General features: G+C 44.8%; 1 long non-coding RNA gene across 1 annotated transcript in view; it reads right to left on the reverse strand.

Moving 5' to 3' along the window:
- Nucleotides 1-1169: 1169 nt before the first annotated feature.
- LOC147725400 (uncharacterized) overlaps nt 1170-25961 on the reverse strand; it is a 54657-nt gene continuing 29865 nt past the window's right edge. Inside the window, exon 3 of the long non-coding RNA XR_015309822.1 lies at nt 1170-1189. This is a non-coding gene — a long non-coding RNA (uncharacterized LOC147725400). The remainder of the gene's footprint in view (nt 1190-25961) is intronic.

The following is a 25961-nucleotide window of genomic DNA, read 5'->3' on the forward strand; positions in this document are numbered from 1 at the left end:
GTCAGCTTGCTGAAGCTCCTCATCTGACCTTAATTTACAAGTAAAGTTCTTCAACAATTGGATTCTAAGCAAGTTAGATAATGCACTACCTTAAATGCCAATCAAATCTCACATGCTCCTGTCCTTCAAAATACAGATTTTCCACTTCTCTCAAGAACAAGATTGTAAGCATCTAGATTGCAAATGAAGAGCCAGGCATCTTCCTGCTGATAAAATCATTTATCACAATATTCTTCTGGAATATTAAAACTAGCGCCAACAAATATAATTAACTATTATGGCAATCGTATTCAACAGGCAGCCTTTAAAACCAAGGAAAGTTTTGACATTCTTTACAATCTAAGGAAGTCTGATTCTTGCCAGTCCCTTTGCTCCTCCTCGCAGTCTCTATGCGAGGATCTGTTGGACTTTTTTTTTTATAAAATCGGAGATCTTGTACAATCATTCACCTACAGTCCAACTTTTCCACTACCTCCTAAAAGTGCTGCTGAAAATTACTTATTTCTCCCCTCTGTGTTTCCTCCCATTGAGGAAGATTTTGTTCATGTAAGAATTTTCTCTCACTCATATCCCTATCCTCACTCGACCATTGTTCCTTAACAAAATATCCGAAACTTTGGGCGTCTCTGTTTGTCCCTCTAGTTACAGAGCTAATAAACCATTCATTAGACTGCAGTCATGTTCCAGATTCGTTGAAATAAGCATTAGTTCTCCCTCTGCTGAAGAAACCCACCATAGGTCCGAGACTTCCCTCTAACTCTAGGACTATTTTTCTGCTCTCATCTGCTACTAAAATCTTGGAATCATACATGAATGTAAATTATCTTCCTAGCTATAATCTTAAAACTACTTTGATATGCCCGCCACCTCCGATTCTTTATTTACTTCCACTCTGCATCTAAATATCAGCTGTGCTTTCTGCTTCCATGGTTTTAGGAAAAGTACCGATGCTGCCTGCCCTTCCCAAACATATGGTTAGATATTCCATTGTGTTCTTCACTTTACCCCTAAAAATTCTCGCATGTTGGTCCATGTCTTATTTCATATCAGCATGTGTCCTGGGTATGCTGACAGCTGTAGAAAGCCTCCCACTCCATTGCACATTTTCAGACTTTTCTTGAATATTCTGGCATCTTCTTCTTGCAGGTTTCTACTTTTCTGTTAAACAGGCCTACTAGCTTGAAGTGTGCTGAAAGAGGGAAAAAGATTCACAAGGTTTCTACAACATGAAGATGCAGGTTTTGGTGTTTGTCTGTGACGTACCTGTTTTCAAACAATCACTTAAATTGTTTTTATTGAAAATAAACATTTTCACATTCAGATTTTAATAATCACATCAAAAAAGCATGCAGTTTTATCACATTTTGTTCCTTTGCCTATACCTTTAGTAATACCGCCTGTGTTAGTGTATGCTACATGATCTCTGACTTTTACCACCCCCTTGGTGCCAGACTGTAAATGCTGTTATGCTTGCATGCCTATCAATCATGCAATGGAGTTGATGATTCCTGCCATTTACTCTTAATGCTATTGCTGGTCTGTAAATGAAGATGCAAATAGGGTGGGTAGGTCTACATCATGAATTTAAATGGGCCTCCAAAATGGCTTATAAATAGTATTTACCTTCAACTGATCTGTAGCTTAGATATGACCTGTCCCTATGTATTTTGTTTATTGTTGCACACACTGCTTCTTGGTGCAGCTGGTCTTCTGGACTATTATAAAGTTTGAGACCAGAGGAGGCCAGGCATTTATGTAACCCCTCCCTCTAACCAGTCAAACTTGTGTCATTTTATTTCATGTAGCACGCGTATTCTTGTGAGATGTATGGGTTGTAACCAGGCCATGCCAAATCCCCATTTGGTTGTAAGAATAAATATTCTTAAAAAACCTCGTTCCTCGTCCAGTTTCTGTAAATTGAGTGGTGAGCATTGGTATTGCAACACACATGGAACAGGTTCCTGCTCTACATTTCTCCTTGAACCAACTCTGTAGTGAGAGAAAGCTAGTCAGTCATCATGGGCATAGGGAAAACAGGTAATTACACAGCATACAGGTAAATGCACTGTTTACTTACCAGTAATTCTCTTTACTCCTGGTTCAGGTCTCCCTCGTCACAGTCCTCACTGGGTGACATTCTCCATCTCCTGCAGAAGTATACAAAGCGCAAAAAAACTCCAACCAATATGGTCGACTTCCCCCTTCCATTACATACAAACAGGGGAAGTCAGCCACATCACTTCCTGGAAATACTTAAGCTAAAATAACTTCCAAGAATGATCTGCTTGCCTCTCCCTCCATTGGTAGAAGGGAGGGACCCAGGACTGTGATGAGGAAGACCTGAACCTGGAGAAATGAAGTTTGCTGGTAAGTAACCATGGCATTACCTCCATGATCATCTCCAGTCCTCACAGGGTGAGATGGTGCCCAAACGAGAGAGCAAGCAGAGGCAGTCACATTTATGGTGCCATCACCAATAAACATGTATTTAAGAATGGCAATAGGAAGTTATACAGTGTTATGTACAGCCTGCAATACGCATTCCCCAAATGGAAACGACACTCCATTACCCACCCAAAAAAATAAAAGTGCCATGAATGCATTAGGAGAGGCCCACAATGCTCCCAAAAAATATCTTTCTTAGAAGTCCCTTTCAGTAATGCCCAAGAAGCCGCCATACCTCGGGAAGGCCTCCTTTTGACTGGCCCTGGAAGAATTTGGTCAGAGTTTTTCCATGCCAGGATAATTAGCTGTTTTAACCGTCTACTTAAAGTTGCCAGTGGTGGTTGCGAACAAAAGACAAACCAAGAGTCACAAACAAGGATTGCTCCTGTCTAGAAGAAGCTGTCCTCGAGATGTAAACTGATGATGTCCTGTGAACATCAGGAGAATGTAAAATGCTTTGTATGGAAGGTGCACCAGCAATGGAGTTGAACTCGCAAATTCAGTCCATATATTCCCCTAGATTCATCAAAGTCCCGTTCTGAGAGTCTGAAATAGCGATTATTAAGGAATCGCTATTACAGACTCGCAAAACGGGATTCATGTACAAATCGCAATTTATTTTGCGCTTCCTACAGCTTCCTTATTTGCGATTAGCTAATTGCTAATCGCAAATAAGGAATAACTCCCCGTTAATTCCTATGGGCCTAAAGGCATATCAATGTTAATAGCGATTCGCATTTTGAGTTTGCGATTTCAAGGGTGCAGGGGTGTCAAAAGAACACCCTGTTGCACCCCTGAAATGATATTGGACGCTGGTGTTACGCACAGACATGTCCCAAGGACATGTGTGTGTGTAACATACAACTTAGAAAAATGCACTTAAGTGCATTTTTCTAAGTTTCCGCTATTTACCACGAGGTTTGACTTTGCGGTAAATAGCGGCCCAAAATTGCGAAATCACAATTTTTAAATGTTTCATGAATTGCATTTAAGGAATCTCAAATAGAGATTCCTTAAATGCAATTCCTTGCAAAAATGCGAATTCTATAATAGCGATTTTTGCATTTGGGATGATGAATCCCAAATGCAAAAATTGGGCTCGCAAAGGGCCAGATTTTCAGAATCTGGCCCTTTGCGAGACGATTTTACGTTGATGAATCTGGCCGATTGTTCTTTATCTGTAAATAGATTAAATCAGCCATCAGCCAACGTGTTTTGTCCTTATCACATTAAGAACTTTATCAGTGCTGAAACAATCACATAAAAACACTGTATAAATTACCACTTATAACAACATGTAAAGACATGTAAAAACACGTGACATATTTACATATCTACATGTACACTGGATAACTTCTTTTATCTTAATTTTAGAGTCTGTTTTAGACAAAGGCATAACGCATGACAGGCTCAAAAACATATATAATATACAAAAACGTATACTAGTCACTAGACAGCCCACAATACATATATATGTACAGTATATACACATACTGCTTATAAACAGTGTTAAAAACAACAAAAAAAGGTAGAAGAAAAAACACTGACACCAAACCATACAGAATAACAGTACCAAAAGGGGGGAAATACGTAAATATTAAGAACATATGAACCATTACATGCACGTGATAAGTTTGAAAAACAGTGTGTGTTGTTGGCCTCCTCGGTCTACCCTAGAGAATATTTTATCCTAAAAAGCAACGAATAACCCACTCCCTCTCCCACATCCGTTGACATTGTCTCACCTAAGTACGTCAAATAGAGTGTTCAGAAGGATATGAAAAGGAAAAGAAAAGCTGCCATAATATTTCGCCAGGATAATAACCCGCACGTCAAATAATATGTCTATTAGCCATAGTCAAAGTCGTACACTTTGACTATGGCTAATAGACATATTATTTGAACAAATTATTATCCTAGTGAAATATTATGACGGCTTTTCTTATCTTTGTGAACACTCTATTTGATGTTCTAAGGTGAAGCACTTGATGTCAACGGATGTGGGCAGAGGGAGTGGGTTATTCCTTGCTCTTTAGGATAAAATATTCTCTAGGGTTGACCGAGGAGGCCAACAACACACACTGTTTTGCAAACTTATCACGTGCATGTAATGGTTCATATGTTCTAAAATACATGTTCTTAATATTTACGTATTTCCCCCCTTTTGGTACTGTTATTCTGTATGGTTCGTTTTTCAGTGCTTTTTTCCTACCTTTTTGTTGTTGTTTCTTTTTAACACTGTTTATAAGCTGTATGTGAATATACTGTACATATATATGTATTTGGGGCTGGAAGTGGATGCACAGGACTATGTAATATATTGCGACTAGGATTGGGGTGCTGTACCTGTGGTCAGCCGTTGGGAGCTTTTTGTTTAACTATCAAGATAATGTAAGTCTGTTTCCTCTGGAGTAGATGGATTTGGAAAAAAGACTGGCAAAACCAGGTCTTGAGGGTATGCAAATCCATAGCCACCTTCGGTACAAAAGATGGTTTTGGTCACAACATTTTCAGTAAAAAAGTCACAAAGAAAAGAGTCAAATGAAAACAATGATCCTAATTCACCAAATCTTCACCCTGAACAAATTGCTATAGGAACATCACTTTGTAGGAAATAAATTCAAGATCCACTGATTCAATCGAGTCAATGTGGGGACAATATAAAGACCTTAAAACCAAGGGAAAAATCCACGGAGGACACAGGAGGATGGATAACTGGCGTTTAAGAGAATCCTCTTTTAGTAATCTGGACACCAAGCATTCTAGATCCCCAATTCTGACTTCTTAAAAGCCTGAATGGCTGCCATAGAGTCCTCAGTGTAGACACTGCCAGGTCCAAAAGTGAAACCATCTTGAATGAAATCCAAAATCTTTATTGGATCACACTCCATAGGTGATACAAACTTTACCAAGCGCCAACTAGCACTCTGCATTCCATTGAGAACTGAAACAACAGGATGTGATGTGGCTGACTGCCCCTGTTTATACCTAATGGGAAGGGGAAGTCGGAAATACGTCTGTAGGAGATGGCGAATCTCACCTAGTGAGGACTGGGATGAGGGAGAAGAACACGGAGGTAATAGGCAGGAGTACAGCAAGGATGCCATGGGCCCAGGTGCAAGCAAGGAAAATGCCCCCTTTGACTGCTGCTGGGGGTAGCAGAACTCAGCAATTATAAAGGTGTAATGTACCGCTCTGGGCCCCAGTGCCACTGCACATGCTACCCCAATGACAGGCACGCCCTGACAACATTCAGGGCCTATGGGGGAGCTCACAGGTTTAATACAAATGTACGTACTAGTTTTTAGACAAAAATAAATCATTTGAACTGGACCTTATTTTGTGCCTGTACTCGCCAAGTGACGTTCTTTTGGGGGAAATCTGACGTCAACAACTCCTTAGCTCACTTTAAATGAGTCACACTTAAATTCGTGTGCTGCACCCATTGCTCTGTCATCCCACACTGAAATAATTCTGCCCCAGTAGAGTTTGCAGATGTGAAATAAATTTACATTTTGTAAAATTCCTTTTTTGAGTTGTTGACAAAGTGCCCAAATGTCTTATCGTTTCTCAGATATAATCATAGATACACCAGACTTTTTTTTCTAAGAAGGCTGCGATTGGTCGGCCATGCCTCCCATTCATGCCCCCGTCTATTCGCCAGAGAGTGATTTCAGCTGGGATGTGTACACTCTAATGACACCATCAGCTGTCAGCTCAGTAAACAGACATTTACCTCCTATTAGGGGTTATTTGCCCCTCTCTGTGACCTCTCGCCGGCTCCCTGTACCCTGGCCATGTGGCACAGATGGTATAATCCCGGCGTCAGGCAGTGTGGCAGGTGACAGTGCTTGCTTGCTCTGCGCTGAATAATCAGGGGCTGTAATTAGCCGGCCCGGACGGGGTCTCGGATAATGGCGCAGACAGCCAGCTGCCAGTCATGGACTTTCCTGTGCATTATGGGAGGCCGCCAGTGGGGGAAGGTGCCACCGGCAAACATAATGGGTTTTCGGCCAAGAGCACACAAAATATATCTTCGCAATCTGGGACAAATTTGGAAAAGATAGCAAGATTCACAGGGCACCCAAAGGCGTCGTGAGACGTAAATCAGAAAATACATATATGAACATGTCTGACATTTGTTCCCTATGTGACTCTGTACAACACATTTTCAATGAACTTCAAGATACAACACACGCTTAAAAAAAAAGTTACACTGACTTGATACATTATGTTAAATTCCCTCCATTTCTCAATTAGAGGAGAATTGGCAGCATTCTTTAAACAATTAACCCGTTCCAGGTAAAAAAGCAAAATTGATATATCGAAGTACAGGAAACTACCATTTTATGTTAGGCTATGTGCTGCAGCATCCACCCAAGCCCAGACTTTACGGAAGGGGTGTGGCCTTGTGTAAAGAGACATTCTTACCACAATCGTTTGTAAATAATACTAAAGTCTGTTAAAGGTATTGCCTACTTGATTGCATATGAACACACATTAACAAAAATGCTCTGTAAAATCAATATAATAAATTACAAGTAAACCCCCCTTGCAGATTCTGAACAATGCAATTGTTTTATTCAATGTGAACTGTTTCTATTATCAGAAAGGAGAACACAGTAAACAGAAACAACACTCATAGATGCTTGCAAACAGAGCATCTCGATGAATTATAACTTATAATTCATTGAGATGCTCGGTCTATAAACAATAGTTGCCCTAATTTTTAGAAGCCACTGCCACACCCACTCTGGCAGAAGATAGTGAAGATAACATTTGCAATAACTTGTTAATATTATAAAAACACGAAGGACTATATGCACGTCACTTTGGATTTGCGATTTCCTAATTGCACACTTTTGTGATTTGCTATTAGGATATCACAAACAGCTATGCACAACACTGTGTTTATTACTGTTTGCGATTCCTAGTTGGCCGCAAAAAACCTACCTCATTTATATTCATGAGGCAGGTCGCAATTTGCGACCCATTGAGAATCGCTAAAAAACAGAGGGATGGTGGCTTGCTGGGGACAGCAGACAACCCCGTCTGTGCTTGCTTTTCAATAAAGCAACAATTGTTTTTAAAAAAATGCAGCCCTTTTTCCTTAAAGGAAAACATGATGCTCTTAAAAAATAAATTTAAAAAGTATCCATTTTATATTTTAGAGTAGACAGTGGACCATGGGACCACTACCTGCTTTTAAAAACACGTTTTCACATGCATTCACAAAGGGGAAGGGTCCCATGTTTACCCTTTCCTGTTTGTAAATGCGTTAGCAACAAATTGAAATTGCTGTTCAAAAGTGAATGTTTTGTGGCCACATTTCGGTCGCAAAACATTTGTATATATCACTGCAAGTCGCTATCAGGAGGAGATGCCCTTAACACAACCCTTCCTAACCCATTTTGGGACAGATGTACAAAAAAAGTCAGTTTGTGATTTCCTGATTTGCAAATGTTTGCAAATCGTAATAAGGACATCGCAAACAGCTATGGGAAACAGTATCTCAGACACTGTTTGCGATTCCAAATGGGTTGCAAATGGACCTGCCTCATCAATATTCTTGAGGCAGGTCGCAATATGCAACCCATTGGGAATGGCTACAATCACACGGGTGGTGGCCTGCTGGGGTCAACAGACCATCATGTCTGTTATTGCTTTTTAAATAAAGCAGTATTTCTTTTTAGGTCTCGCTGAGTCAGCGCGCATGCGCTGAACAAAGAGACATTTAGTAGCGGCTTTTGGAAGTGCTCCCAAAGCGGCCACCAGCTTGCGCTCATGCGCACAAGCACGATCGCTGCTGCGAGCGGATCCCTTGCGTGCTTTAGCGCATCATCATGATCACTTTCGCTTTCACAGGGATCGTGATCACTGTGACTTTCGCTTTCACGGCCGCGTGGCGTTACTTTTACTGCCGCGCGGCCAATGCTTGTTAAACAAAGCGATCCAGAATCTATTGCACCTGAGGCATAAGTGGCAGTACAGCACCCAGAACACTGCTTCATTGCCGGAGTGGCAATGCTACCAGTATGCAGAAACAGCACACCTCCTCTACACCTCACCTCTCACTGCTGATGCACGGGTGAGTAGCGCACGCCAGACCCTGCGCTACACGGGAAGGTTTGTTTTATAAAAGGCTAAATTACAGTTTCTTGGAGCTGTCAGGTAAGGGGCCCTCCATGTCTTAGCCACTCCTTTGCTCCTTTCCGTTTTTTTTTCCAAAGTGAAACTCCGCATTTGCATACCTTCCTCACAGCCTATGGGATGCTCTAATCAGCCACTCTCGCAATTGGCTGTCTGGACATGCACTTTCAACCGTGATGTCACTGAATTCCTTTGGTTACTGTAGCCCCACCTGCCAGCCTGTTCCTGCAAGCGGTCCCTACCTGTAAGACCTGACAGACGCCCCTGTTCACACTCTTATTGAAACGATATATCCCGAGCTGTTGAAAGAGTAAACAGACAGGGAGGCTCTGTATGTGACGCTTAAACAAACTGCTATCTATTCAATAAACAACCAGGGACGTTCAGAAGGAGAAGTGCCTCCTGCACAGACAGGCTTTCGGCACCTGCCACTCCCAGATCGACAAATCACTTGGAAGGAAGAACTCTTTTTCAGCATACTGTTGCAGAGAAAAGATGTCCTGGCACCTGCGCTGCGCTTGTTCTTCTGGAGCGTTTCGGACCTGCATGGACGCGGGCCGCATAACAAGTACAACAAACAGTTTCTAAACTGACTGAAATGAGTTTTTTAGGTGAAGAACAGCTCAGGCATAATCAGTTGTATGGCTTCCAATGTCAACTCTGTTTCTACCGCTTGGGTGCACCAGCACTGAAGGTCCATCATGGGGCGCTGCAGAGGAAACTGGTCCCACAAACTCCACAATTCTATTCTGGATTCTTAAACATTTGTAATATTATTTAGGCCCACACTTCTTCATTATCAGCTGCGTGAGTCATATTTTCCATTAATACAGGCATCACTTGGAAGGAAAAAGGTGGACATTGTGTGTGTTATGACTATATAGTAACACGAGAACTTTGCAAATCACAAAAACTAACCCTTCATCTGAATTTTTAAAAATATTTTTCAAAAGCAATATATTGGTTACCGACCATATATTTTTGTTTCATGCTTTAGCACAAATGTTGCAAATATAGTATATGTAAAAACAATGGTACACGACAAAACGCGTTTAAAAAATAATATTTAGAACGTAGGAAAAGACCTTTCATAATATTTGATATTGACCCGCTTCCTCCACTCAGCACATCGGAGATCCAAGCACAGGACAGGCTCCCGGTCACACCTGGAGGCCCAGCACTCAAAGAAGTGCGTTCACACCTGAATCACTTGGCCATTGATGTGCACTATCACACGAAAAATATGACTTTAAAACCCAAGCACTGAACTCTCACAATATGATACAAAAGAGTGCCTTATTTTGATCAAAGCTATTGCTGAAAGCAAAAACGTGGTAGAAATAACAACAGCAAACAATATCAGAGAAGAAGTGATAGGGGATTAAGACCGACCACTGGAGGCACTTGCTGCATCAACAATCAGTCACAACTAGGGCTTTAAGTGGGCCGGGTCCTAAACAGCAGGTGCTAAGACGGGTCCCTATCGGGCTCTCCATTCTTGGCCTCACCATTAAGATGAAAAAAACAAGCATTGGCATAACTAATAGGTCTCGCTTATAAGTATTTAGTTTTGCAGCACAATATCCTTGCTGCAACAACATCAGCTGTTGCATGGCTAAACCTTGTACCTTATAAGTGTTTAGCCAATGCAACAGTTGATGTTGTTGCACCAAGGATATTGTGCTGCATAACTAAATACTTATAAGGTCCCAAAAGGGAGACCTATTGGCTATGCCAATGCTTGTTTTCTAATGCAGCCCGTTTCCCTTGAAGTAAAATGGATTGCATTACAAACACAAAAAATTGAAGGTTCTCTTTTCGTGTTGTAGGAGTAGGCAGTGGTTTGTGGGACCACTGCCTGCTCTTACAAAAAAAAATTCTGCCACATTCGCAAAGGGGAAGGGGTCTAAGCAGCCTTGGATTGGTAACGTGGGCACTCGGGCAATGCCCGAGGGGCCGGTGTCTGAGATCCTGCTGTGGGCTGCTTTTTTGAGCAGTCTGGGGCCGATTTGGGTGGTGTCTCTAACTTCGGAATACAGCCAGCGGCCCAGTGGGTGGCTGAGTGGCTTTTCTGCAGGCAGATGGGCGCTCATTACCACCCCCCCCTTGCCACCAACACCGCCGGTCCCCCACCCCCGGTTTAGCAACAGGCAGAGGTATCACTCCCTTTGTCTCCTGGCCGGCCCCTTAATGTATGCACATACTGAGCGGGGTATACAACTGTTACAACAAAGTTTTTACCACGCACTACCATTACAACGCAGGCATTACCACGCATACCATTACAACGCATTGCGCTGGGGGGCGCTCTAGGATAGGGAATAAGTATAATTTTCTATCCAACACCTTCCCTAGTGTCCACGGGGACTGGAGTTGGAATATAAAATTATACTTACCACTATCCAGCACCTCTAAGCGCTTTGCGTTGTAACGGTATGCGTTGTAAATACCGCGTTGTAATGGTATGCGTGGTAAAAGTATGCGTTGTAACGTCATACATCCACTGAGCGGAGCAGGGGGCCTCAGTAGAAGTGGCCCCACTTGTTTTCAGGTGTGTTTCACTGGTGTAAACGAATGTGTGCATTCTTTTTAAGCCCCCCCTCCATCTTTTCAATGCATTTACGCTGAAGCAGTGATTAGAGGAAAAGCATTATGCAAATGGTGGCCGATTTTTTTTTGTGTGCCCGGGCCGATTTTCAATCCCAATCCGACCCTGGCGTCTCAGGGACCCCTTCCCATTTTTGAATGGGTTACCACCTCCTCTACGGAATCGGTAAATTATGAATGTTTTGCAACCACATTCCGGTCGCAAAACATTCATACATACCAGTGCTATTTGGTATTAGGAAGTGGTGCCCTAACCAGGCCCCTTCCTAATAGCGAATCGCAAAAGAAAAACCTGATTGGGTAACTCTAATTTACAGAGTCTCCTTTTGCCTTTTGGACATGGCAAAAAGCCTTTTACCAGTCGCAAACGGACTGGTAAAATTTGTACATCTGGTTCCAAGTGCAAAGGTAATATGTTACTAGATCGCAAAATAGGGTTTTGTGCATAGGAAAATGGGGGGTTTTGGCCGCAAACGCAGGCCGTTTGTGACTGAAAAAGAGCTACATACTATACAGTTAAATTACAGTGTTTCCACTGTGCGGTTGCCACTTATGACTTGGCAGTAATAACACACCATTAACAACCTTGATGACAGAATCAATTCTCCCAGAGCAGAAATAAGCAATTAACCATCTTTCGCCTATTACGTTTTGTTTGAGCCCGCTGCAGCTTTTCTATGTAGGGCTTATTCATTAATCTTTAAGGCAGCGCGTATAGCGTTTCACTTCCCAGCATTTTATTTTAAAACAAGGCATTCTTAAATAGATGCAGGCAATGGATATTGCTTCTATAAATAAATTATGCAGAGCTAAGAGCCGAGATGGGGTTACACATTATCATTGTCAGCCTGCCCTGCAACTGTGCAGCTGTTGCCTTTGTGATTGGGGGCCTCTGCGTGTTCCATTGTTCGTGTTTAGGGCTGGGGGGCAGGGCGAAATGTTGTGTATGTGTGCGTGTGTGCATTGATAACATTTGGCAACATCAACGACGATTGCACTGATAGACTCTGTGTGGCTGTGTTATCAGTCCTCAGGGGACAGCCTGTCTGTCGAGTGTCCCAGCACCCCTCCCTGACTCAGCAGTTCCGCCGACCACGAGCCACGTGTCACCGTCAGCGCGTGCCAGCTGGACCCTGCCCAGATACGTCGACACACACCAGAACGTGTCAACAGATGGCGAAAGAGACAAAAAAAGGGCACTTTCTCAAAACCGAATAAGTTATGTTAAATACGTGTTGAGGTCAAGCTCAACTATGCACCCCCTTCGCGTGAAGAGTTTAAATAATTTACTTAGCGATAATTAAGTAGTAGCGGGTACTACACACAGTTCCACAGACATGCTAACAGTACAGCTGGCTTCTGAAATCTATTTTTTTTGCTGAAATGCAAGTATAATAGAACATCGCCAGCTAAGTGATTGATGAGACAATGTAGGCCTGCACGTAAGAGTCTAGCTGCAGGTTTCAATGGCGTTTTGAGGGCACTAAAACCTCTCCCCCTCTTAAATCAGTTTTCGAACGAGGAGCAGAGGTGCCGTTTTAAAACAACAAATGAATGTAAACGACTGCCTTGGAAACCTGTAAATAGAATCCCAGTTCACCCATCCAAATGGAAGGCGGAAGGATAGCTATAAACTGCGCGAAAGTCAGTTGTGTCGTCCACGCACCTGCCAGAGCACTAGCAACAGAAGGGGGCTCAGCTTCGAAAGAGGCTTGCTTATCATCTGGGAAATCTGTGGATATAATTTAGCTTGTCTATTACTGAACGTTGGAAATTTGTGTTCAGATATGAAGCGACCTTAATTTTAGTTTCAAGAACCATTAGTGTGCTATGAGCGCCAAGGGCAGCTTTTAACTCAATGTTTGGCGCAGAGCAGGCCACAGTTAAAAAAAAAATCTACTGCATGCAGATTTCTCGTATAGTGCTTATGCATTGTTTGAGTGGTAAAACTCGAGCACAAAATAAAATCCATGCAGTGAGACAGAATTAAAAATTTGCAAACATTCGTGACAAGAATTTTCAATTCTATTAAGGTCACGGAGGCGAGGATTATGCTTTCTCGATTTCTTTACTACAAACAGCAGCCAATAGGAATACAGTAAAGAAACGAAAAACTACAACTCCCATGAGCACTTAGATAACCATAGAGAACATATCCTTATATAAAGAACCATAGAGGACAAGACTTCCTCTTTCTTTGGTCAGTAAATAAATAAGTCAATGAAAAGTCAATTCACGTGGAACCGCAGAACAGCCTGGAGGAACCTCCGTAGGCAACAGGAGAATGAGCATCAGGCGATAATCCAAGTGAAAACAAGGAGCAGGAGACTTGAGAAGGCAGAACTCCACAGGTCCAGAAGCCGAAAGACTGGAACCCATGCAGGAGAAACTGATGAAGCTCACTTCTGGTCAGAACCTAAAAGAAAACCAGAGCCGTAATACACCATCCCAGTACCATAAGGTAAAATACAAAGGGTAGGGAAATAGTGCAAGAAAACATGTCACAAAGTCATAATAATGAGAAAATACATGATACATGCAGCAAAGTACATTTGGGTGGGATAATCCTCGCCTCCGTGTCCTTAATAGAATTGAAAATTCTTGTCACGAATGTTTGCAAATTTTTAATTCTATGGCAGGACAGGAGGCTCAGATTATGCTTTTTCATAGCTGGTCCACCACAACAGAGGCAATGTCCACAATGGGTTTGAAATAGAATGTTTTAAACACAGTATCAGAAGACCAATCAGCGGCCTTCATAATGTCCAACAAATTCACACCAACAGTAAAAGCCTTAGAGGCCATGGCACCCCGAGCGGAATGTGCTCCGAAAATGGAGACATCAATTCCTGCCTCAGGCATGAGCCAACGTACCCAACGTGCCAGGGTAGCCGGCGCTACAGGCCGGAAGGGTTTTTGCAAAGCAATCAACAACTGCCCAGACAAATCTTGTTGAAAAGGAGCAGTACTTACCTCATAATCCTTTATGCATTGGACCACACATAACTGTGGGTTCTGAGGAAAAGCCGGGTAAGTCACAGACGATATGTTACATTTGGTGCGTCGGGAAACTCTAAAAGTGACTCCGTCCGGAGAAAATGAACGCCCCACGAGGTCTAATGCACGTACATCCGAAATGCGTTTACAAGACACTAAAGAAAGGAGCATAGTCGACTTCGCTGAAAGTTGCTTGCGAGACAAGGAAGAGTTGGGAGGCCAAGCCTCCAGAAAACGTAAGACAATGGAGATATCCCAAAGAGCCACATACTTTGGACAAGGTGGATTACCCAACCGAATACCACGAAGCAATTTAGAAACCAAGGGATGCTCCCCAATAGGTTTTCCGTCAACAAAATCGTGGCCCGCAGACACAGCGGAGCAAAAGGAATTGATTGTTCTGTAGGCAGAACCAGAAGAAGCTATGGAGGCAAGAAAATTAACCACTAGAGCAACATCCGCTGAAGCGGGATCCAAGTTTTGTTCAGAACACCAACTACACCATCGCCGCCAAGCTGATGCATAACGCGTGTGCGTGTTGAGGGCCCAAGCCTCAGCGATAAATCGCGAAGCGTCTCCAGATAAGCCAGGGACTTTCCAGCGTTCCCCAAAAGGCGCCACGCAACCAGCCGGAGCTGACCGGACAGTACCAGCGGATGTGGGTGGAGCAGAGGATCTAACAATAAGTTCCACTTCTGTGGAAGCAGGAACGGCGTCGAGCAACTCATCTCCAGAAGATCCGGAAACCATGCCTGAGCCCTCCAAAGAGGAGCAATCAGAATGAACTCCGACTGGAATTGCTTTGCTCGCGCCAGGAGTCGCGGAATCATCGCGAACGGGGGAAACGCGTAGCAAAGATGAGGGGGCCAAGTCTGGAGAAAGGCATCCATGGCCAGAGCCTCCGGATCCGGACGCCAGCTGTAAAACCTGGGCAATTGGGCATTGAGGCGAGATGCAAAAAGATCGATCCAAGGCCGACCCCAAAGGCGAGACAGGTTCAGAAAAACACGGGGGTGAAGCCGCCAATCGTTGAAATCCAGCAGCTGGCGAGAGTTCCAGTCGGCCACCTGGTTCTGGCGACCCGGAAGATACTCTGCAATAAGAGTGATCTTCCTCTGAAGGCAGAAGTGTCAGAAGTCCTTCGCAATCTCGGCCAAAAGCTTCGATCTCGTACCCCCCAGTTTGTTCACATACCTCACCGCAGAGATGTTGTCCATGCGGAGCAGTATGCAACAGCTGGTAGCCTGAGGAGCAAGGCTGCGGATCGCAAACGATCCCGCCAGGAGCTCCAGACAATTGATGTGAAGACTCAGTTCGTCCTGCGACCAACGGCCGCCCGTCATCACATTCCCGCACCGGACTCCCCAGCCCCAAAGACTCGCATCCGATTCCAGCACTATATCCGGAGTGGAGCCGAACAGGGCCTTCCCGTTCCACGCTTCCATGTGGTCGAGCCACCACAGCATCTCCGACTTCGCGTCCGGTGACAGTAGAACAAGATCGGAATAGCGAAGACCTTTCTGCCAATGTCTGATTTTGAGACGTTGCAGGGCCCGATAATGCAAGGGGCCCGTAAAGATCGCTTGAATGGAGGAGGCCAACAGTCCGACAATCCGAGCGATCGAGCATAAGGACACACTCTGTGTGGACAACAGTAACTTCAACTCCCTCTTGATAGACCTGCTTTTCTGGGAGGGTAAAAGCAGTTGGCAAGAGACTGAGTCGACTAGGAAACCCAGGAACTCGATCGACTGAGTGGGACGTAAATGAGATTTTTGAGGATTCACTAGAAATCCTAGAGACTGCAACAGGTCGACCGTCCATGCCAAATGGGACTGCAGTTGCACAGGACACTGAGCCATCAACAAAATGTCGTCCAGATACACGATCAGACGCACCTCGCGCGCCCTCAGCGATTCCATGACTGGTCGCAGGAGCTTCGTGAAGCACCACGGAGCGGACAAGAGACCGAACGGGAGAACCGTGTACTCGAACCACGTCCCTGACCATTGGAATTGAAGGAAACGGCGATGAGGCAGAAAGATGGGGATGGACAAGTAAGCGTCCTTCAAATCCAGACGAACCATCCAGTCGCCCTTGCGAAGGAGATCCCTGAGAAGATGGATGCCCTCCATCTTGAAGTGGCGATAGACCACTCCGTTGTTGAACTCCTTGAGATTGAGCACTAGGCTAGAACCTCCCCCTTTCTTCTCCACCAGGAACACATTGCTGACGAACCCCTGAGGATGCAGAGAAGTCTGTACAATGGCTCCCTTTCTCAGAAGGGACTCGATTTCCGCAGAGATGACGGCCCGATCTCGTTGGGAAAAACCAAGGGAAGAAGGGGCGAGAGTTTGAAGGGGAGGGTGATAAAACTCTATGTGATAACCTTGAACTGTCTGTAACACCCAAGCATCGCTGGAGATTGTACGCCAATTGGGGAGGAAATACTGTACCCTGCCCCCCAGAACAACTGAATCGGAAGGAATCAGGCTCACCTGTGTTTGCGAAATCTTGTCGTCCACCTTGCTGTCCGCCATAACCGCCTTTAGAGGCCTGCCCACGGGAGGGGTAGAAATTGGTTTTGGAACCGGGATGGAGGACTGCTGACTTCCACCCTGCTGGGACTGATTGCCACGTTGCTGGCCAGAACCACGGCCAAACGAACGTCCCTTGGAACGTCCGGCCCTGCCAAAAACCGGGCGGAACGCCCTGCATAGTTGAGATTGTGCCTTATCTAGGTCACTAAATGTAGAGACAAACTTTGTCAGCTCCTTGAGGAACGGTTGACCAAACAAAAGACCCTGGGCAAGGGGCCCAGATTCCGAAGAAGCCAGTTCCGTCAAACGTGGGTCCATTTTAAGAAGAATGGAACGGCGACGCTCCATAGAAAGAGCACAATTCGCATTGCCCAACTGGCAAATAGCCCGTTGGGCCCAACCAATCAGCTCGTCTGGGTCGATGCCAGAAGCAGACCCTTGAGCCTGTTACCCCAAGCCCAGGATCTTAGTGAGCGGACCAAGGAGATCTAATAATTTATCCTGGCACAGACGCCAGGATCTATCAATGCCCTTCTTGGGGTCTTTCGTGAACTTCCTAAGGTAGGTAAGGATTGTGGGATCTACCTCAGGAGTTTCAGCGAGTTTGTCTGCCAAATCCGGGCAAGGACACTCGGATCGCAGACGAGAACGCACCTCCTGGTCAAAGGAGTCCCGAATATGGGCCTGGACATACTCTGCGACCTCAGGAGCTGGGAGCCAGGACTTTGAATTTGGATGGACGATATCGGTAGGCTCAAAGGTAAGCACCGGGGGATGCGCTGATGCGTCAACAAAATGCTCCTTCCTCGATTTCTTAGCAGGAGGAGCAGAGGGACCAGAAGAGGAGGACGAGGAAGAGGCATCCTCAGTATCCGGGGTAGAAGACACAGCCACTTTAGAACCCTTGGAGCTGGACAAAGATTTGGCCAATTTGACAAAGTCCGATTTGTGAGGATTCCGTGGGGACTTAGAAGAGCGCTTGGCAGACGCAGAAGGAATCCAGCCTTGCTGTTGAGCATAGTCCGTCAGGTGACGCTTCAATGGCCCAATGGCACGGACTAGTGCAGAATTCACAGAATGTTGCACCCCTTGATCAAGTGCGTCAACTAAATTGTATTCAAAGGAGTCCTCAGGCTCCTCGTCATAATAATAGGAGTCGTCTTCCTCATAACCAGCCATGGTAACAATAGCTAGGCTGAAAGGACAGACAGACAATAGCCCACACAGAAAAAATTAAAGAGGACACCGAAGTGACCCAGTCAGGGGGAGTGACAAAACCCCTTTGCAAGCCAACAATGGAGAGCTACACACTCCCCACGCAAAGAAACGTAATGTGGAGGGACAGGCTTGCAGAAAGCCACTCTAGGCAAAAGCCTCTAGAAATTATCCAACCCCAACTCTCACGAAGAAAGGGTGTCTAATGGGGAGCATTCGGCAGGCCGTGGGCACAGGCTGGAATAACGCCGCCGTCAGCGTGTCAGGGAATCTGTGAGGCACACGGAAAAGTAAACAATGGGACGTCGCGCAGACGCCCGCCTGCCGGTAAATGTGGAAATAGAGCGGCGCGCGACTGAAACGCGCGACCGCTCTTGTCCCCAGTCCCACTCCACCAGAGACGAGGGCACGAAAAGCGCCCGAGCCTAAAGAGAGGCGAACCCGCGCTCTCCGAACACCAACGTGAACAGACAAGCCGAAATACATTCAGCACAACGAGCGCAGCAGCGTGAAAGCAAATGCCGAAGACAGCGAACAAACACACGCTGCAAGCAGGCAAGCGCAAGAAGCGTGCACAATGCAAATACAATGTAAACAATGCTATAAGCACAATAAGCAGTAAGAAGGATAAATGACTTAACTGGCTGCGAAGCAGCAAAGAAAGAGGAAGTCTTGTCCTCTATGGTTCTTTATATAAGGATATGTTCTCTATGGTTATCTAAGTGCTCATGAGAGTTGTAGTTTTTCGTTTCTTTACTGTATTCCTATTGGCTGCTGTTTGTAGTAAAGAAACCGAGAAAGCATAATCTGAGCCTCCTGTCCTGCCATAGAATTACTGGTCCCAGACACTCCATCTGTACCTTGAAATGGGCACTGACGGAGACCAGCAATACAAAACTTTCAAGTTCCTGAGGCAGAGACGTTTTAAGGCATTGGCAAAGTGGGTGTAACAGAGAATATTTGAAGTAATATTAGTGAGCTGCAGCTGTGTTACAATACTGAAATTACACATCATTATCCCGGACTATCAGATGTACACACATTTAATTAGAATTTGATAGGATATGAAGGAGCTAAAACTGGTTCATAAAATAAAAGCTGTTCCGAACAAAGGCCCCCAAAATACATTTGGCCCAGAGCCCATGAAATCCTTAAAACGTCCCTCCCTGTCCTGAGGCGGTGCCATAGCTTATCTGTTTCTGTTTTAGGTCTAGCGCTATCCTAGACCATTATTTTTTAATTAAAATTGCAAGTATATAACATGCTTATTTACAGGGGCTTTCAGATAGCCCCTTCATCCATTGGTCTGTTGCAGTGTCATTTATTTATGCATTATTATATAGTGAGGAAATTACCAAAAGCTGTTAGAGCGCTTTACAAAAGAAGAGGTTTTATTACAAGAGATGCAGTTTTACAAAACGGTTGCTAGTTGAGAATTTTGCAAAAGACACAAAGTGAGGGGTAGATACGTAGTGATAGAGGTTAATATCAAAAAAGTTACTAAGGACCGAACTTTCAGTTGTTGGAAGATATAGATGGTAGCAGCAAGGTAAGGTGGAGCGGGACAAGGATAGTGCAGTAGATCTCAGTGTCAGGGTGGTTACATTATCATGTGACATTGGGAGGATGGCCAAGGTCAATCACATTTTCTACAGTCAGCACACGTCAGCCATGGCTAACTTCACTGTGAGTGGCAGCATTCAGCTCCTTCACAAAGAGCACAACAACAGAAAGTAATTCCCTTCAGTGCCAGAGACTACCAAGGCTGGACTAGCCATACCAGGCATCAGGTGTTTTCCGAGAAGGTGGAAGGCTGGGGGCCGGTTATATCAACACCTTTTTTTATGTGCATAGCCCAGTGGGTTACTGCTTTTGCCACAGAGATTCTTTTGTTACTGAGCAGTTACAATCGTAATCTAGTGCAGTGAGCCATGGACTACGGTCTAAAAGAGCTGTATGCAAGCTGCATGGTACAGGTTAGAACATTATCAGCTAGATTCATCAAAGTCCCGATTTGCGAGTCCTTAATAGCGATTATTAAGGAATCGCTATTAAGGACTTGCAAATCAGGATTCATGTTTGGACGCCCTGGCAGCCTTGCAAGGACTCTGTACTTTGGAGCCGCGACAGGCCCTGCGACACGCTTCTCTGGTGATGCGATGACGACTCTCTCGATGTTGTCACACTTCTCCGGTGATGCGAAAGCAGGCAGCTTCAATGAACACGCGCTTTCAGGGAGATGCGGCGACGGCTCGCTTCTCCGGCGTTGCGATGATTTCAGCTGTGGCGGCGACACGCTTCTTCTCGATGTGTCATGCTTCCAGCTCCCCGCGGCACGCAAGTGACTGGAGTCAGAATTCCCAGCAAGGAAATTCAGGAGGGAGCTAGAGGTGAAGTCTTTTGTCCCTGAGACTTCAACAGGAGGCAAGCACAGTTCAAGCCCTTGGAGAATATTCTGTAGATGAAAGTCCTTACAAAGTTCCTTCTCCTTTCTCTTGGCAATGAAGCAACCACTGCAGGCCAAACCATCAAACAGCACACTGGCAGAGGGGCAGTTCAACTCCTGCAACTTCCTTGGTTCTTCTCCTTGGCAGAAAGTTTTCTTGTTCCAGAAGTGATCTAATTTCTTGGGATCAGGGTCCAAATATTTATATCCCAAAATCCTTTGTTCTCTGAAGGCAGAGAGGCCTCTGCCTAGTCCAAACCAGTTCCTGAGCACCTTGTTTACATGACTCTCTTCTTCCTTTCACTGTGCAGGGCAGAGACATCAGCTGCCCCACAGGAGGTGGAGCCAGCACAGGGTAGGGAAGATACAGCTCTGGAGAGCTCTGTTGACATGATTCCTCCTCTCCTTTCACAGTGCAGGGCAGAGACATCAGACAAGCCACAGGGGGTGGAGCCAGCATTGTAGAGGGAAGACTCAGCCCTATTCAGGTCCCAGGTGCAACTCCTCCATCCCATCTAGATGCAGATCTCTCTATTCACCACTGGGCTGCCCCAGCCTGTCTCCTGGAATCCCCCAGCCCCGTCACTCACAAACCCAGACAAGGAATACACAACCCAGCAGAGGCAGGCTCAAATGGTTAGGCAAGCAAATACCTGCTTTCTAAAAGTGGTATTTGCAAACACAGAATATTAAAATAAACTTTACTAAAATATGTATTTTTTTATTCTGAGTTCAGGCATACTAAATTCGAATTTCTACCATGTTCCCTGAGTCAGTTAGGATTATAAGAATGTAACCTGCCCATTCTGTGCCTATGAGAACAGGTAGCCTTCAATAGTGAAAAACGAAAATAGCTGTAATTAACTATTAGAACATGCTACACACATCAGAGCATGTCCTACCTTATACTTACAATGCACCCTGCCCTTGGGCCTACCATAGGGGTGTCTAGTATGAAGCAAAGGGAAGGTTTAGGGACTGGCAAGTGGGTGCACTTGGCCAAGTCGACATGGCAGTGCTAGACTGCACACAGGCCTTGCAAGGGCAGGCCTGAGACACACTTTACAAGCTGCTTCTGTGGGTGGCACAAACAGTGCTGCAAGCCCACCAGCAGCATTTGATTTACAAGCCCTGGGCACACATGGTCCACTGTACTAGGGGCTGACAGATAAATCAAATAACCCAATCATGGAGTAACCAATTAGTACATAAATTTAACATAGGGAGCACTTGCACAGTGGCACTGATTAGCAGTGGCGCAGTGCCCAAAGCATAAATCCATGGGAACACGACCTCGGTTCGCCTATATCGGACGATCAATGGGAACAGTGTTGTTGGTCCATGAACGAAATATCTCTCAATAGTAGGCACAAACTCATTCATTTCAAATCCCTTCGCAGAATATATCACACTCCCTCCTGGTCACATAAAATAGACCCGTCTAGGCCCCATCATTGCCTGAAGTGTTTTGCCCCACATGCGGATTTTGCCCATTTAACATAGACATGACCTAAGCTTCTGCCGTATTCGAAGTAAGTACATGGTACATTAGGCGAAATGATCTCCATGACTCTAACCCCCGTCCCGGAGATTGCACTTATGGGTTACATGGTTAATTTTCCCAAAAAGACAAGGAGGTTTGCTGCACTTGAGTTCCAGCTGGCTACGTGGGAAATAGCACTGGTGTGGGGCAGAAGGGCAGCTCCAACATTGAAGGCCTGGCTGAGTTGCCTAGCTTATTGAATGTAAATAGTGAAATCTAAGCTTTGCTAATGCCTAACTCTTCTCGCCCAAAAGATATATGGGGTCCGTACCGCACATATGTCGCCGAGAGATGCAATGACGCTGGCTCTCAAATTGAGAATGGCATTGTACCTGAAGGGGTGGGCTGATGCATAGTGACAGGAATAGGCGATTTTGGCTATTTAATGTTCTTAATGCTTGCACCTCTGTATTATTTTGAACTCTTTGTCTATCATAGGCTCTGGTGATAATACATGCCTTAACCCATGAGGTACAGGTGCATCAAGCCTCTCTGTCCTGATCAATAATACCGATCTGTGTCACCTGTTCACTCTTGGCTATTTTTGGGCCTAAATTACTAGCTGTACTGATGCCAAATGCTGTTTCATTGATGTTCTGAATATGCCAGCAATGTGATGACTTGATTAACAATTCCCATTTCAGTATCATTTCATGATTATTGTATGTGAAAACGCGAAAATAAAGATTTAAAAAATAAAATAAATGTGATTCTTGGTTCATTCATATCTCATGGCAACAGAATTAGGACTTGTGGAGTGCAATGATTGTCTTTCAACTCTATGCAGGAAACGTGGCATTCACTATTTTTGGTAAAAATGCACAGCTTGTTTGCAGATTTTATAGCGCTTGGTCAAATGAAAGTGCAGGCATAGAAAACCAGCAAAAGATTTTGCAGGTGCATTTCTAATTTGTATTGTGTTGGTACTGGTGCATACTTCTTTTTCTTTGACTTCTGGTTATTTCCAACATTAGCTTGTGCTTAGTGGAACCTGAGATACACATTTCTGAATTTTAATGGTCTCTTAATTAAAAGAATGTTAAATGATATTATACTATTTCACCCTGCTTGTTGTTTGTCTTCGGAGAGCATCTTCTCTAGTAGCAATGGCAGCTGATGCCACAGAGACTAAGTAAAACAAGCATTGGCCGCCAAGGCAATACATCTGGCTTTAGTTGCTGAGCTATTTTTTAACAATTTTGTTTTGTTTGAAGGGATTTTCATAAAGTATCAGAAAATCCATTCAAACACGCTGCCCATGGGTGAGCTGAAGGCAAATGCATGAGTAGCCATTTTGTAATAGTTATTGACAATAACCGTTTGAAAGTTGGCACCCGTGAGCACTCATGCAGGTGTTTTTTGAGATTTTCCTAGGGTGCCACCTAGCAATGATTTTTGTTTTTAAATGGAACAAACACCATTACAAGATTGGCACTTGTGCCGCTGCATGTTTGCACACACATATTTAGTAATCTTTGAATGGGTCTTCATACACTAGACTAAAGAACACATTCCAAGAAAACTGCAGCTGCATGCGTAGACATTGATAGCAGGCTTGAAATTGGTTCAAATTTCCATTTCCAAGATAGCCGCTGCTAGCAGCACCCACCCAGTAAATGGCACACAGGTGTCTCCAGAGCTCAAGTCTCCAAAACCTACGTTACAGGATCTGGATAGTGCTCTCCTCCTGTGTGCTTCATCAGTTCTCTTTGCCAGATTAAGTGCAAGGTATTGCCTCCTCAACCTCCCACAATCCCCCCACCTCCGATTCTGTGCCACTGTCTTTGTCTCATGGAACACTGACATATGCATTCCCAAAAGCAAACTTAGACTGAAAGGTAATAGGGAACTTCAAACAAAATCTGATAATACATACAAAAACCGGGCACAAGAACACTTAACAATCAGAAAACAAAGACTGTAGAACACAGTGAATGATATGTTTAATAACATGGGGCCGCATGTACAAAGGGTACTGTTTGTCTTTATCAAATATCAAATTTTTTTGATTTGCTATTTTATCATTACAAAGACTCATGTACAAATATGTGGTTTATATATTTTGAAATTCCCAGTGGGTCGCAAATAGACTCACCTCATGAATATTAAAGGTTAGGTCTCAGTTTGCGACTGATTGGGAATGGGAAAAATCACAGGGCTGGTGGCCTGCTGCTGTCAAAAGACCACCATGTCTGTGATTGCTTTTAAATAAAGCAGTCTTGTTTTTTTAAATGTAGCCCGTTTTCCAGATAAATCTTCATAAAGAAAAATTAAAAGTTTTCCTATAATATTTTAAGAGCAGGGCGTGGTCCTACTGCCTGCTCTTAAAAAATGTGTTTACAAACATTTACAAAAAGGAATGGGTCTCTAGGGAACCCTTTCCCATTTGCGAATGGATTACCACCTACTTTAAGTAGGCAGTAAATTGTGAATGTTTTGAGACCTCATTTCGGTTGCAAACCATCCATACACTACTGCGATTTGGTATTAGGAAGGGACACTCTAAACACACCCCTTCCTAATACCAATTGCAAACCAAATGTGTTAATCTGTAATAGGTTACATTTTAAAAATAGTTTTTGCACTTGCAAACGGACCAGTTCTGCATTTTAGCCCGTTTGCAAACACAAAAACCCTTTGTACATGTGGCCCATAGTGCGTTAGTATAATTTAGATCAAAAAGGAAATCATATTGGAATTAAAAAAGAGATGAGATGGGCGGTGTCGGGCCCTTTATGAGGTGCGCAGTGTGGTAGACGCTGCGCATGATGAAGGGACCCGGGACACCAATCTGTAGTTCCGCGTGGTCCGGACTAGCCCCGAGACCACGCCCCGTTTATTTTATACTAGACGTGGAGTGACGTGTCACGTCCACGCTATCGCACGGCTACGTGCGCGACAACTAGACTGCGCTCCCGCAGTCATACAACATTACATTCCTTTTCACCTTTAATAAAAGAAAACACAACACATAACAGTTCAAAATTTTGCTTAGCGCCATCCGGCTGGAAAGATAATGAGAAACGGCCAGAGGCCGGTTACCAGTCTGGTGATCAGATGTTCTGCTCTCAGCCCACAGCAAAGTCCGCCAGCTGCGAAGATGGGGCTGGGTTCCTTCTCAGTCCATAGCCCGTAGCTTCCCCCCGAAACAAGACTCTCCGTGGAACGTCTTGCCGGATCGGAGTTGGTGACCGCCAGTCCCCGGACAAGTGGGGGCTAGCAGCGCCGGGGCTTTCAGAAATCGGTGGGCTCACCGCAGACTGGTCTACGGGGGTTCCCTGTTCGCTGTCCGATAGATCGCTGCTTTGTCCTTCTGGGCTGGACGACGATCTGCTGGATTCCTGGCCGGAAGGATCCTCGGGTGGAGTGGAGGCTCGCTTGAAAAAGGATACGTTGCGTGTGACGGTTTCTCCGTCGCGTTGGGCCGTGACCATGGTGCCAGTCCGCCGGGTGACTGTCCACGGTCTGGGTTCGAATGGGAGCTGGGAACTTGCTTCCTGGGTACCGGTCTCTCGCGTAGACGTGATCCCTTTCTCTTATGGACGATTCCTTGACCCGGCGCCTGAAGCTGGCGTAGTCATTCGAGCGGATGACACTCAACTGATCCTATCACTCACCAAAGACCCTAACACCGCCAAAACCAACTTACACGAAGGAATGAAAGAAGTAGCCAAGTGGATGAAGCACAGCCGTCTGAAACTGAACTCAGACAAAACAGAAGTCCTCATCCTAGGCACCTCCCCCTCCGCCTGGGATGACTCTTGGTGGCCAGAAGCCCTTGGAAAAGCACCCATCCCGACGGACCACGCACGGAACCTGGGCGTCATCTTGGACTCCTCACTCTCGATGACCAGACAAGTCAACGCCGTTTCATCATCTTGCTTCAACATTCTTCGCATGCTCCAAAAAACATTTCGCTGGATCCCCACCGAAACTAGAAAAACGGTCACCCACGCACTGGTTACGAGCCGACTGGACTACGGAAACACACTATACGCCGCTACCACCGCAAAACTCC

The sequence above is a fragment of the Lissotriton vulgaris genome, chromosome 3_2 (assembly GCF_964263255.1).
Source record: "Lissotriton vulgaris chromosome 3_2, aLisVul1.2, whole genome shotgun sequence".
Taxonomy (NCBI): domain Eukaryota; kingdom Metazoa; phylum Chordata; class Amphibia; order Caudata; family Salamandridae; genus Lissotriton; species Lissotriton vulgaris.